The sequence below is a fragment of the Coturnix japonica genome, chromosome 8 (genome assembly GCF_001577835.2).
Source record: "Coturnix japonica isolate 7356 chromosome 8, Coturnix japonica 2.1, whole genome shotgun sequence".
Lineage (NCBI taxonomy): Eukaryota > Metazoa > Chordata > Aves > Galliformes > Phasianidae > Coturnix > Coturnix japonica.
Window position 1 is genome coordinate 12,422,775 of NC_029523.1, and position 14,444 is coordinate 12,437,218.

The 14,444-nt window shown below is 39.7% G+C and overlaps 1 protein-coding gene across 1 annotated transcript in view; it reads left to right on the forward strand.

Annotated features, from left to right (window-relative positions):
* Positions 1-14,279: 14,279 nt before the first annotated feature.
* TGFBR3 (transforming growth factor beta receptor 3) overlaps positions 14,280-14,444 on the forward strand; it is a 106,735-nt gene continuing 106,570 nt past the window's right edge. The window contains exon 1 of the mRNA XM_015870365.2: positions 14,280-14,309. The gene's annotated coding sequence lies outside the window, so the exon portion shown is untranslated. The remainder of the gene's footprint in view (positions 14,310-14,444) is intronic.

The following is a 14,444-nucleotide window of genomic DNA, read 5'->3' on the forward strand; positions in this document are numbered from 1 at the left end:
TGTCTTGTCTGTGTGACTTTATACAGAATATGTAAATTTCACAGGTGGTGCTCATTTAACTGTAGTTTTCAGCAAAATTATGTAGGAGCATAAATAATTCTAATATTTCATGAAATATGAATAAAAGTCTATTCAATACTTTATTTTTTGAGGCTCATGGGAAACTTAAATTGAATGGTGTTACTGAATCTCTTTTGAAGAGAGATCCTTTTAAATTTTTAATGTGCCGTGTCCCTTTCCATTAGTTTAAAATAGTTTTCAGTTCTCTCAGTGTTCCCTTATGATTAAAAATTTTGTCAGACGCCAGTCCTCTCATGTGTACAGTTTCAACGAGGGCTATTGGACTTGTCCTAAAATTATTAACCCCAGTGCTGGAATCATTTCATTTCTCTGCATTGCTTCTTCCTGTTATTATAGAAGCATACAGTCATCTGCAACTATTTGGCAAATATTTTGCCCTGAAGTAGAATTATAGAGATATTGCTGCATGTCTGTTTGACATCTACAAACATAGAAAGCCCAGAGCTGCCGCTTGCCACACATCCTCAATTCCCTGTGCATCCACTCATGCAAGTGGCTTTCCTTGCATCACATCTTTGTGTACTGTGAAAATAACTGGAATGGAAAAGACAGAGTATCTGTCACATCGGTCAATAAGACTCCTGCTTCTGCAGCATCGCTAAAGCAGGCTACAGAAAGAGAAGTTTGGTCAAAAAAGTGGTAAAAACTTAGGAAAGCTTTCAGGTTGAGAGAGGTGAAAAACCCTGGTTGAGATAATGATGTATCATATCAGCTGATAAGCTGAGCTGTGATATTATTTTAAAAAACGATAGCAAATGTAGATGAGTCGTTGGGAAGAGCTATTTGATTTTCTTGCAGAACATGATGAAGATATTCATGAAATGTTTTGCATTCAAAATCAAAAGTTGTTTTTTTTTTTTTAATGCAATGTATATTTTCCTTGGGGAAATCATTATTTCAGGATACTGTTTTATATCTGAAGTTTAGTGGGATCCAGAAAAGGAGTTGACAATGAAAGAAAGAAACGAGAAAGCAAGCTTAGTCAGATTTGACATACTGTTGAGTAAAGAATTAAATGTTTTAGAAAAGACAGAAATTCTTATGCTTTTGACTCTTGGAGACTAAAAGAATCTTTAAATGGAACAGATGTGACCTAACTACAGCTTGCAAAGGTCCTTGAACATGTGCAACAGCTATGGCCAAGGACAAAGCTCTGCACCAGCTAAACCACCAGCTTAATCCAGTACTACAGTTGCACTTCCACTCCCACAGCAATAATTTCCCCATGATTCTGAGCATAGCCAGCATGGTGCCTTGACACCACTATAGGAATCTGTGGATGGAGGCTTCCTATGTTGTACCAGGTAACAAATTAGAGTTCAGCTGTTTGTATTTCACTAGCTTATAAAAGCTTCAAGTGTTTAAAAAAAAATCCTTCTGAAACTGTGAAACTTAAATGTAGCTTGGGTGCATCCAAGCTCTCCCACATATCTCCCCATGTACAGCTCCCGCGTATCTTGTGAGGAACCAGAACTTCTATTCCCACATGTGAGGAAGTCTGTGCTCATTCACAGTGGTAGAACACTGCTAGGGACATCTCAGTGTGGTCGTTTGGGACTGGAGAAAGGGAGCATCCATCTCATGGGTGTCTGTAAGACTTAGGAGTGCCTTTTCTTATCTACTCCCTTACAACAAACTTTGACAAATACAGTTGATGCTTACAGACATGCTTTGGTGACTTTTTGCAGGTAAAAATGCTGTCTGGCATCCTGATGAAAATCTAATAGGTGCAATCAAGTTAATCCCTGTTGGTGACGTGGTTACAAAGCTCTTCTGTGGTGACATACCGTGAGTGGCTTATTTTTGTGTGTGAAAGAAATGTGACCTCCAATGTGCCCTTGCTTTACATCAGGCATAATGCTAGAGGTTTGTCTGGTAATTAAGAACTGGCATAAAGATCAAATGCTAACTTTATATTGAAAAATATCTATTAAACAGCTTATGTGAATAAGACTATCTGAAATTGAAGCCTTGAAAGGACTTACTTGTAAATGGGGGCATTCAGTATCCTAATATTTGCTGCTGAAATATAATTGATTACATATTATACTATTTACTGTGAAAGTTGGATGCATTTCAACACTCCAAGATATATTGAGCTGCACAACTTGAATATGTTTTCATTTTCCTTTTGGAAGTGATTTTAAAAATTCTATATGAAAACTCCCATCTTCTCTTATTACTACTAAATTTTTGAACACAAATATCTCATAGTATTGGGTATGGTTTTATTTGCTTTATCATTGGCATTTCCAGCAGTGGAATTTGGTGATTTGGTGGTGATTTGGAACCCAAACAATAGAGATAGCTCACCTCTGAAGTATAATGGCAAAATAAGATAATCTGAGTGTGACACTGTAAAACTGGGCACTTTTTAAGCCTTTCATCCCTTCCTTCCTCCAGGGCTGAAGTTGGTGAACCACAATTTGTTTAGATGAGGAGTTTGTTTACAGCCATGTATATGAGACTTTTATTCTGTATATGTTACAAACAATAGCTTTGGACTAATAGGAAGATCCTTGAATATTACTCTGACATCTGCAAGTCATTATTAGAAGTTGCATTCCTGCTCTAGGGATCTCTCCAGCTTTCCCCTCCTTCCCATCTACAAGATGTCTGCTGGAACAAAAAAAAATCAAAACGCAGCAACAACACCACCAGAAAACAGGCCCTATGTATTACTGTATCTCTTATAGTAGCTGAGAGGATAATCCTCAGATGGTAGAAATCCAGTCTCTCACCTGTCCATCAACAGCGGCTTAACTACATGACAACTGCTGCAATAAAAAGGGGGGAGGGGGAACAACAAACCAACAAAACTGACATTCTAACTTTTGGGAGAGAAAAATATCTGGTGAACATATGTCTAAATGCTGAAGTGCAGAGGTTTTTAAATCTGAAGTGGCCTGATTTGGCTACTCTCATGCATGTCAAGTAATGTCCAAATTGTCCCAATAAGTTAAGTAGAGCTGAAAGGACAGGGTGGCAGCTGTGTAATACCATATGCTACAAAGCAGTGTGTACTTTTCACCTCTGCTGATTTTGGTCTGATTCTCATCTTTGTTTGAGGGTTGATCTTTGGCCAGTATTTGTTTGCTGGTACCAACAGGAGATTTGAGCTCACATAACCTGAAATAGTGAGGGATTTCAACTTGTATATCTCCAGGTAGATGAGGTCATTAGGGCTTTAGTCAGCACTACTGAAGTCAAGACACACAAGCAACTTCATTAACTCAGAGTGGCATGACTTACTAAGTTGCTGGTAAACACATCAGTAGTTTATTGAACTGAGGCTTGGTGAAGATGAGAGCTGTTGATAAAGTTCCCTGAAAATATCACTGGAAAAGATGGGGAAGATGATATCCTTAATCAAAGCACCAGATTAATCTGTAGAACAAACAAGTTAATACTGAAAGTTGCAAAATTTAATGCCAAATGGTAAAAGCTTGTTTGACATGTACAATACAGGAAGAGGAAAGAAGAATGTCATCATAATACATTGCATTGAAAACATTTTGTGAAATTTCTCATATTAGATGACAATTTCTTTTATAAGCTGTCCTGTCATACCCATAAGATGAAAATACTTTTTGCTAATTTTATTACATTGGAGAGAAAATATTTAAATTTAATCTGACCAGTTTTAGAGGATGCAGAAGATGTGTGGGAAATGAAAGACCTACCTGCAGACAAATTCTGTGTACAATTGACTGTATCTTTCTTTGTACCTGCCAACATTAAAACCCAAGTAACAATACATTTCTGCCTTATGTAGCTGCTTAAAAAATATATATATATATTTTGTAAAGTAGTTTGGAAGAATGAGCATTCTGTGGAAGCATTTCAAATGTTAATATTAGGGCTGTAAGAGAGCAGAAAGAAACTAACTGAACAAAAGCATTGCTCAGATTTATATAACTAAATCCAGCAGTGGCTTGTGTATCACTTTCCTTTCTAGTCTGTGATAAACCACATGTGTAATAGCTGCATTTGCTGGCAGATGAAAGATGGAAGCAAAGGGAGGTGCTTCTCATTAAATGGAGCTGCCCTTAATTTTTGTTTTCTAATAACCAAGAAAGAAGGTATCGTTTTACTGTACTTGGCAGTATGTACTTTGTTATTTAAAATTTCCCTGAGTGTATTAATAGTATAGCACAGCACTTAACTGATATCATTTGTGGTGGGCGTGGGAGGGAGTGAAGACCTCATGCTTGGGTTTGGGAATATCTACCATGGGAAATCTCCTATGAAATAACTGTTACTTCATGCAGTGTGGTCCATTCCAGATGCTAACTATTTACTCTTCGGATATTTTTCACGAGCCTTGCAGATAAGATAGCTCTTCGGGGTATGATTTAGCTGTGTTCAGAAAACTGAGCTCTCACCAGAGATGGGGAAATCACCCCACCTTTCTTTAATTTGGTGGTAGAGCATTAATGAAGGGAACGTTGGTCTCTGGAGCTTCCCCCCACCCTTTAACACATCAGGTTCATATTAGCAATATTTACTTTCTGGAAGGGTGACACAATTTCAGCTGTTTTCAATTTTTGCTTATAATACCCTGGAGAAAAATGTATATACAAGTAACAATTTACATTTTCATTTCTATGTTTTATTGCAGCGGAGCTGATCACAATAGCATAGTAACAGTTGCTTTGCAGATTTGGTTTTGACAGCATTTGATTCTTTGCCACAGTGGAGATAGTTGCTCACGTTAAAAACTGGAATCCCTGTAATTATGAATAATTAACTGCTATTATTTTGTAAGTGGAAGCTAAGCAGAAAACATTTGTCTTTATTTGGGAAAAAAAAAAAACAAACCAAAAACCACAGAAATATTTAAAAAAAAAAAAAGTAAGAAGATATAATGTGTTATTTTGCTTTAGGACTTCCTTTATACATGTACATGCATACTATATTCAAAAACATGTGCAATGTGTAAAGAAAATTTTACAACTTGTACAGCTGTTCACCACATGTGTGGATGCACGGGGAAAACAAATCTGAGCTAAGAATGTTCCCCAGTTTATGCCCCTATGGGAAATGTCTATGGTTACAGTAAGAAATGGACATATATGCGAATAGTTACCAAAGACTATGCTTTCAGTGGCATTTCAAAAACTAGAATGAGAATTGTACTAAACTGCAGAATATGTTGGTTTGGACTTTTTATTATTATTTCTTTTAAGCTACAGAAACAGAACAAATGCATGAAGAGCAGCAGAAGCTCTAGTTTTACCACTTAGGTTGGGATTTCTTTTAAACACTGTCTTTCTTGTGACTGCAAGAGTGTAGCTCAGTCTTATGCTTTGTCTGTCTTTTGTTAACTTGACCTAACAGATGCTAAGTTGGCCTTTCCACTATAAAGATGGTTTAGTATACTACCTGTAGCAGAAATGCCAAGTCATGGCCTGAAGAGCTGACTGAGCACCTGGTGGAAGCTGGTGCCAACCCAGGGGAGCTCAGGTGCATTCAGTGTACCTGAGCGACTGAAAAGGGTTGGGCCAGGATCCACCTCTTCCCAGACCTCGTTTAAGGGTTGGCAGTGGAGACAAGGGTCTGTCTCTGGAGATCTTCACATACCTGAGGTCTTCTGAGGGAAAGTAGCTCTTTTTCCTTTGTGTCTTTGTCTGTTGCATTTGAGAAGTCTTCTCTTGCAGTACCTTGGTTTTTGCCGCTCTGCTGCCATTATTGTGCCTTCCCTCATATTATAGTGTTACTAGCGGTAACTGTAGCACTTTTTTAGTAAAAGAAAGTATATTGTGTCACAGAAACAGCTATTTTTCTTTGTTTAAAAAAAAAGAAAAGGAAGAAAAAGTATTCTCATAGCTGTGCTGAATAAATCTGTTTCATCATAAATGGATGTGGTATTTCTCACAGAATTGTAATGAAATTATCTTTGCAATCCCTTTTGCATTAAAGAGAATTTGCTGTCTTTTATATTTCTAACTTTGAAGCTTTAGACAGAAATAATTCTGCTTTCTTTACAGGGATCAGAATTGCATCCCATATGATGAAATGTGACTGGAGTTAGACTGTCTTTACTGTGGAAAAAGTAAAGCCATTCTAGAAATGCTTTTAAGTAGGTGTTATCTCCTCTGGCATGTCTGTACCATATCACACATACAAGTGTTCAAGGTTCTAGGTGTAGTGGAAGCATCACTTGTTCTTTGTTGAGGAGAAGAACTGGGGAGAAGGGATTCTACCATCTCCTGAAGTTCACATTTGGTGGAGGTGTCCCTAGCAGAAGGTCTGTACAATGCCTAGATAACATGAGGAGTGAAAACAGGAAGAGCAGGAGGCAGAGCAGTACATGAATGTTGCTTAGCCCCTATGAAGCAGAGTGTAAAAATATTTTGTGAATTTGAACTTGCTCTGTGTACAAGTATCCTGAAACAGCGTCAGATAACTCTTTTTCAGGCAGCAATTGTTAGTGTTGTCAGTGCCCTGCAGTATCTTGTCTGTAAGCTTTTCTGATCTGTTTGGGTGGCTGTAGACCAGCTAGACTAAAATTGTGTCCTTTCAGCTGCAGGGTGTATGTCTAATTCAGCATTTCACTTTGAATCAGGGGTAGGCTTTGGAAGCCAAATTCCTGGCCATTCATCCCTGTGGCATTTTGGTTTACATGATGAAGCAAGTTGCACAAGACAAATAGGATTCCTTCTGGGTGAAATTAAACTGTGACCCAGAAGCACACCTAATGTGCTCCAGTGGGTGTACAGTCCACACTGGAATTGGTTGGAGGTAATTCACCCTATTATCAGGTAACTGAGATACAGCTTCTGTCCTGTTGACTGGTTTCTCTTGTACTGCACTAATTGTTATAAGAGATGCACATACAGTCTGATCACAGTTCAGACTTGTTCTTGATTTTTAAGTGTTTATTCAAATCTGTTCTTATATCTTCTTTCTGGAATTAATTACTTCTCATTAACAAAGTGATTGGTGAGAAACAGGATGAGGCAGATGGTGGCCAGCCAGTATGCTTTAGCATGACGCCCTTCTCACCCTCACAGTGACAGTATTGGGGCTCGCTCATTAGGATCAATTTTCAGTGTAGTTAACCATTCTGTTTCTGTTGACTCTTGATATTAAAAAAAATTAAAAAATACTGACATCTAATACCTGAAAGACACACAAAAATGTGGTAGTGTGACAAGGAGCTCAGTGGCTTACAGATCTTTCTGTGTATATTTAGCTACATCGATATGGTTTCTAGAGGAGGTAAATTTTATCTGTCAATGCCTTAAAAAGGTACATTGCATTTCAGTTTTTTGTTTGTTTTTTTTTTTCTTTTTTTTTTTTTTTGTCTTTGTGAGGTTTTTTGTTTTGTTTTTGGAAAGAGCAAATTACGGTATCAAAAAGAAAATGCAAGCACTAAATCTCTCTTCATAGTCTTGGTCTACTACAGTTTGTGCAAGTTCAATATTTTAGGTATGTTTTGGCTAGTTCAGGAAAGCACAAATGTTTCAGTATGGGCATAGAAGCCTCTTGTGGGACCATATAGCAATGGTAGACACCTGTTGTTGTGTGACTACCTCAGAAAAAAAATGCTGGTGCAGATGGAACTCCTGACCTTCAGGATAAAACAAAGTCCTTAAGACAACATCGAAAATGAAATATCTAAATATCTGCTTTACTGGCTGTGTGAATTCGTGTTCTCTGCTAAAAGTATAACTTGCCCTTGATTTCCTTGTTCTTTTTTCTTCTCTTTGACCATGGCTTTCAACAGCACTGAGTGTTTAATTTTATCTGTCTGATAAACTTCAGATGATCCAATAGATACAAGCTGACTGTAAGCAATCTGTTTTGCACAGAAGGTTCTCTGTCCTGAGATAGAGCTGGGCTGGGATTGTTCCTGTTTTAAAGTGATATCCATATTATAACCTTGGAAAGATTTCTGAGAGGATACTGGTTCTGAGGTATTTAGTTTGTCCTTCAGCTCGCTGTCACCTTCACATTTGACACTAGCAGTTATGTGGAACAAATAATTCAGAGATACTTAAGGGTTGTCGACATTAAGTTGTGCAAGAGAGATGGAGGTGGCTTACAGGAAGCAGCAGTGAAAATTACCAAAGTTTGTGTTTGGCCCCTTAGTGGGGAATATTCATGAAACTACAGCCAGCTGGGGATACTTTGGGCTGCTTGTGAACAGATATTTTGCAAGTCTTTGAGTTCAGATCTATTCTGTAATTGGTGTTATTCATTCATCTATAGGTGCTTTCAACCTATCTATTGAAAGATTGTCTTTCTGCACAAGCCCCACTGTCACTCGTACAGTCAATAGATGTGTTTGAAGTGATACATATTCCCCTGAAACTGCCCTGAATGTCCAATTTCTCAAGTGGGTTCTCTTCTTTGGAACTCAGGCTTCCTCCCAGGTGCAGAACCTTCTCTACTGTCTGCCTGATGTGGCTTTACAAGCATCTGAATGTTAAGATAAGGCATTCTTTCTTCACAGAGCTTGGTAGGGGTAGGTTGTAAGGGGACTGGATTGTTTTTTCTTCTTTGTTTTCTCAAGATCTTGATCTTTTGTGTAAATGAAAAAGATTGTATTTGGCTTTTTTAAAAAAATGTGTGAATGGGAACAAAGAGTGAATTTTGATAGCAGTTCACACACATCTGCTCTAAATAATTGATACTTTATGAATCAATGGATGACATGAAAGTCTTCCAGCAGCAAATCATGTGTCAAATTTAAGTATAAACCCTTCAGGAATTATATGTATGCACTTGTCTTATATCTCCACTCAGACTCCAGTGAAGGACAGTTAAGATGGATAGGTCACATTCCCTGGCACGTTTGTTATTCCTCTTCCAAGGACAACAAGCTAGCACATGGGAGGAAACAGACACATATCCAGCATAAGGCATTAATCATTAGCAGTCTAGGGCAAAATAAAATTGAATGTAGTGCACTACAGATCACAGGGAGAGGAAAAAAAATGAGGCCCAATGCTTGCAAAAAAGTCCTTGGGAAAATAAAAATTGAAAAAAATATATATATAATTTTAAATTTGTCCTGTGGAATAGCAATAGCAGTACAGTGTATGTAAAGGAAATGCTTTTAAAATAATCTGTAACTTGGGATCTAAACCGAAAACCTCAGAGGAAAATATAAAGTTTGTGCATTTTTACATGTTTATTTTGTAGTGGTCTTGGTAGTTTTCTGGGAAAAAAAAATACTTCTATTTTCTCTAGGAGCAATTCTAACTCTAACCATAGAGTGGCACTGCAGAATTCCTTCCCTGAAGTTCTGGAGCTCAACTAAGTTGCAATCTATGCAATCCATTGCTATGATTGCAAACCTAGAAGTTTTACCACAGGTTGATGTTGAAGTTCCTGCGGACAATATGTTTAACTAGGTGACTTTCCACTGTGGGGGAGCTGCTTTGGAAGCAGAGTATACGCTTGTCTAATCTTCCCACTTTGAAATGTCATTGTCTATTTTGGACTCCAAATATTTTAAATGAACAATTTCACGCTTACCTCATCCTTAAGACCTTTTGCAAACAGAATGCTGACAAAAATGATAGCTTCATTTAATAAAACAATTATCTGCAACTTTTTCTTTGAATACACAAGGAATATTTTCTCATTTCTTTAGCATTTTTAGTTAGATTCTAAACATCTACTCAGTTCTATTTCAGGACAGAACTACAGTCTTATTTCAGGCATTTTTGCTGTACTCGATGAAATTTAATTAAAAAAAAAAAAAGTCTGTGAATCTCCATGCTTGATTTTCCTCAGTTTCATCTGTGATGCTGTCTGTACTTGAACCTCCTTCCATGTCTGTGTCATGACACAGCAAGATGTGTGCTTGCATTCAAATCAGATTGTGAAGACAAGCAAAAGAGAGGAACAAATGAATAAAAGTTCAAAACGGCTACAGGAAAATATCCAGGTCATATAGCTAATTCAATATATCAAACCTCAGTGATAGCTTTCTTTTGTTGTGCATTCCTTTCTTTCACTTGCCTTTGCTTATTTAAGTTATCTCTCTAGAAAACAGGTTTGTCTTGTTTGTTTTTCAGTAAAACTTTTGGCACCCTGTGTATATAGGAAAGTAAGAAAAAAAGTAATAATGCCACTGTATACATGAGAAGGTTTTAGGCTGTGACATTTACATCTTGACTGTGAAGAATTCCATCCGCCATGTAATGTTCAACCACAAGCATGCCTTATACTTTTAAAGTTCAGAGTAGTATATAGCAATCTGGGACCCCTGCAGACCACAGGTACAATTTTAGTCACATGTGTAATTCTGTAGTTTAGGTATTCGCAGAGGTGAATGCACAGGCTTTAATCTGGAAGTCTGTGTATGTCTTACTAGTATCTTTGATTTCTATGAAGTTCTAGGTGTTTTCTGATCAAATCTAAATAGAACTGCCCAGAACTGAAGAGGTTAAAATCACCTGTTGATTTCGGTCTGTTTAATTGCTTTTTGGATGAGGCTCTGAACATATAACAGGAAATAAAGGATCCAGCCAAAAAGAAGTGATTGAGCCATGGATGTATGCTACTTTCACATTTTTCTTGTTTCATCTTTGTTGTTGTTTTGTTTTTAATTTTTTTTCCCCCTTCTCTCATATGGTCTCTTTCTTTCCTCCCTCTTCTGGTCTGTTGAGTTTACACTTCTTTTGCTGAGGGCCTATAAGCATTAGAAAAATATTGGAAGGAAAATAAGGGGTGCATCAGAGTCAAAGAGGGGTGCTGGATATGGGGGAGTCAGTGTGAGGTGAGCAGGTAAGAGTCACAGAAGGGATGGTTGGACACATGAGAGAGTTTTTGTGTGTTTTTCACACACAAAAAATGATATATTTTTAAATCTGAAGTCTTCAGGAATGTGTTATTTAAATGAGGTTTGTGATTTCAGTGTGGAGCTCAAAACCCATGGTACCTTCCAGGTTTGGGTAGTATATGACTTGCTTTTGTTTGGAGTTTTTCCAGATTTTCTGCAGCACTTGAAAGGTACTTTGGATTAAGACAGGGAATGAATTTCAAGTACAGACAGACCTAACAGTGTAACGCTAACATTTACTTAGCTTTGGTAGTTCTAGGTGTTCAAGGAATGCAGGATTGTTTTGTAAGGAATGCAGAATTTTAACCTCATTAGTTGATATTAATGAGTTATTTCCTAAGAAGCTTTAGATGGCTTAATTTTGTTAATTGAAACTTCATATGAAAAATTGTATGGATAAAGTCATAAAATTACCTGTAAGGAAGAATTAGTTCTTACTAATGCCTGGGATTCATTTCTGTGATCTTGAAATGCTTTGACAGGAAGATGTTTTCATGCTAAGTTGCTTGTTTATTGAAATACCTGCTTTCAGAATTAGAGTCTCCAAATCAGTTTGAGAGTGGTTATTCCATAGAGCAGTTAAGCTGTTATACCCTCTTTCTTTTGGCTCCTTGCTTGGTACACAGTGTGTTGTGCACTGAAGAACCTGACTGGTGGCAAGGCTTCTGTACACACAGAGTGGTGTGGATGTCTCTATGTTATAGCATGAGATCTTTAGGCTTGAGTGACAAAGGCCAGAATGTACCTATACGGGTTAGTATTATAAAGATCCAAACAAAGTAGTCTGGAATTGTATCCACATTAATAACTCCTGTCACTAGAGAGGATCAGTTACTTCATACAGGATGTTGTTTTAGGGTACTGATGCTAGTTCATGTGATGTGGACTCCTCTGACTCTTCAGAGTGGGTTGGAGTTTTATGATAATAATGTGAGGTTATAATTGATGATGGCCTTTAATTTAATTTTATTTATTTATTTTTTGTGAGTAGCTCATTAGTTGTTGCTAAGTATATAAGAAGTATATTCCTAATGAATTTTGAGTCTACATAGACTCAAAAGCCTTTAGTGGTTATGACTCAGAACTGATGCAGTCTCAAAAATAAGAGACATTGAAACTGCAAAGTGTTAACTTGGGGCACAGTCCTTAAGATAAGGATTGGCATTTACTTAGCCTGAGTTCTGCAGCACTCTGTAAGAGTGCAAGAGGTTTCTCTTGCAAAAATGATTTGCCACAGCTTTCATGTACCTTACTGAGGATAATCCTTTGCATTGTTGGATTTGGGCAGTGGCTGCTAAGTGAAATAATCCTGCCCTGGAAAAGAAGTGAATCACTAGAGCAGCAAATGCTTAAAAAGTAACTAAAGATGCAGATTACATATACAGTTCTCCACAGCTGAACACTACAGCTGAGAGGAGTTAACTTGATTTTAATAGGAAATGTCTTCTGTTTGTTCTTTCATGAAGTATTATTAAAAAACACATTGCCAAAGCCAATAAATCATTATGTTCCTCTGTCAACCAAACATTCCCCTAACTGTACTCATATATAGTAACTTACCTTAAGTCACTGAACTTTGTATACATCAACTAATTACAGAGGAGTTTATAGCTACAAATCAATGTTGAACATGGCTTGGAAAGTCTTGAAGTTTTACAGACCTCAGTGAAGTGGTGTAAAGCCTCATCTTTGCGAATGCTCAGTACCTAACAAAGGTGGCTCTAAGGGCAGGAATCAGTTCTTACCTAATATCAGTGCAAATAGTGATCACAGCAAGTTTGATTTTACCAAGACTTGTACACACACTTCATACACATGAACAGCTTTGGTTAGTCATTTGAATAAGTGTTATCTAACTTAATCTGTGCAGGATTGAGACCTAAATGAGTATTTTAAATAGTAATTGTTGCTCTGCTTAAGTCTCAGTCCCATTTTGATCAACACACTGGGATTTCAGGTAGTGGAAGTGAAGTAGACACAATATGTGCTGACATAAAGGTGTTGCTTTTTGTGCTGCAAAATATTAATTTCTTCTTTCCTGAAGGGACTTCCCCCACCTCCACGTCTCTTGTGCAGATTTTGTATCTGACATATAGACTTGGAGTAATAGGGGATTATTGCATGCTCTGACACGCGCAACTTTTCAAACACTTAAAAATAAATCAGAAGTTGTGTAAGTGGGTTTGGGCTGCCAAGAAGCAGCCCAAACTTGTATTTTGCTTGCTTCTTCAAGTGTTGTAAGGCTGCTTACTGAAATATTTCAGGCAAACCAGATGCTTATTATAGCAACCTTTGGTTTACTTGTGAAAGACCTCAGCTAATGCCAACATTTTGAGGCTTTGCCTCCGTGAGATGCTCAGCAGTGCTGCCCAGTGTGGATGCCCGGCACTGCCCAAGACCAAACTGCTTGCAGACCCCTGGCAGGCATGGTGGGCCTCTGCAAGGTTCTTCCAAAGGAGAAACCAGCACTATTAAGAGGTAGCAGGGGGCTGTTATGGGCTGCATGCTGGCATTTCAAGGATAAGTGGATAAGTTGTCTGAACTCCTGCGGCCTCTAAGGTCACACAGCACTGTAGCAATGACCCCCAGTGTTCTGAAAGCAGGCTGAACTAGTAAAATTTTGGTGAAGCTTTCTGAAACTTCTCTTTTATTCACCATGTTTCTGCCCATTCTCACCGTGAGTGTGGGAGCTGCTCATTCGGTCAGTAAGGGGGTCGTGGCTCGGTACCGTAACGAGGCAGGATTTTTGGTGTCGCCCTGTTCACGCTGGCAGCACCCAGCGGAACCGGTGCCGTGCAGCAGAGGCACCCCGGCCCAGTAGTTCCCTTCACTCAAAATCTCAGTGTTGAAATGGGAGCTCTGACAAGCTGAGAAGTAGAGTCAGTACAGAACGTCTCCTATCATATTCCGGCGCAAAGCCTCCCCTTGCGCTCGCAAACCTCCGCCTCCACATCACGCATCTCCTTCCCCCGCCGCGGGTAGAGCCGCGGGCAGGCGGAGCGCAGGTGCAGCCAAACGGTGCTCAGGTACGGAGCGGATCCCAGCTGGGTCCGCGCAGTGAATGGGCCCTGGAGGCGTGGATGCGGTCGGGGCTGTCCCGGCTCAATCTCCGCCCCGCGCCCAATGACGGCGCAGCCCGGCCCGCTCCGATTGTGCGCGGCGCTGCCGCCATGGGGTTACTCGCGGGCTGGGGGCCGGCCGGGCGGCTGCGCGCCTCCTCCTTCTCCTCCTCCTTCTCCTCCTCCTCCTTCTCGCCGCCTCCTCCCGCTCGCCGCGGGCCGGGCAGCAGTGGCCGGCGCTGGGTCGGCCTCGGTGAGGGTCCCGTTCGGATCCGTTCCGTTCCCGGCCGGTGCTGCGCTGCCCATGGCGTAGCCGCGCAATTGCGCGCCTGCCCCGAGGGACGCGGCGTGGACGGAGCCCCTGCCAGGTATGTGCCAGCGGCCCGGAGCGGGGGTGGGCGGCGGTCCGTGTCTCGCTCGTGGCCGGGTTCGGGACCGGGACCGTGGTTGGGGTGGCCGACCGTAGGACTACAGGGAGCGAGAGACGAGGGTGAGGCTGGGCG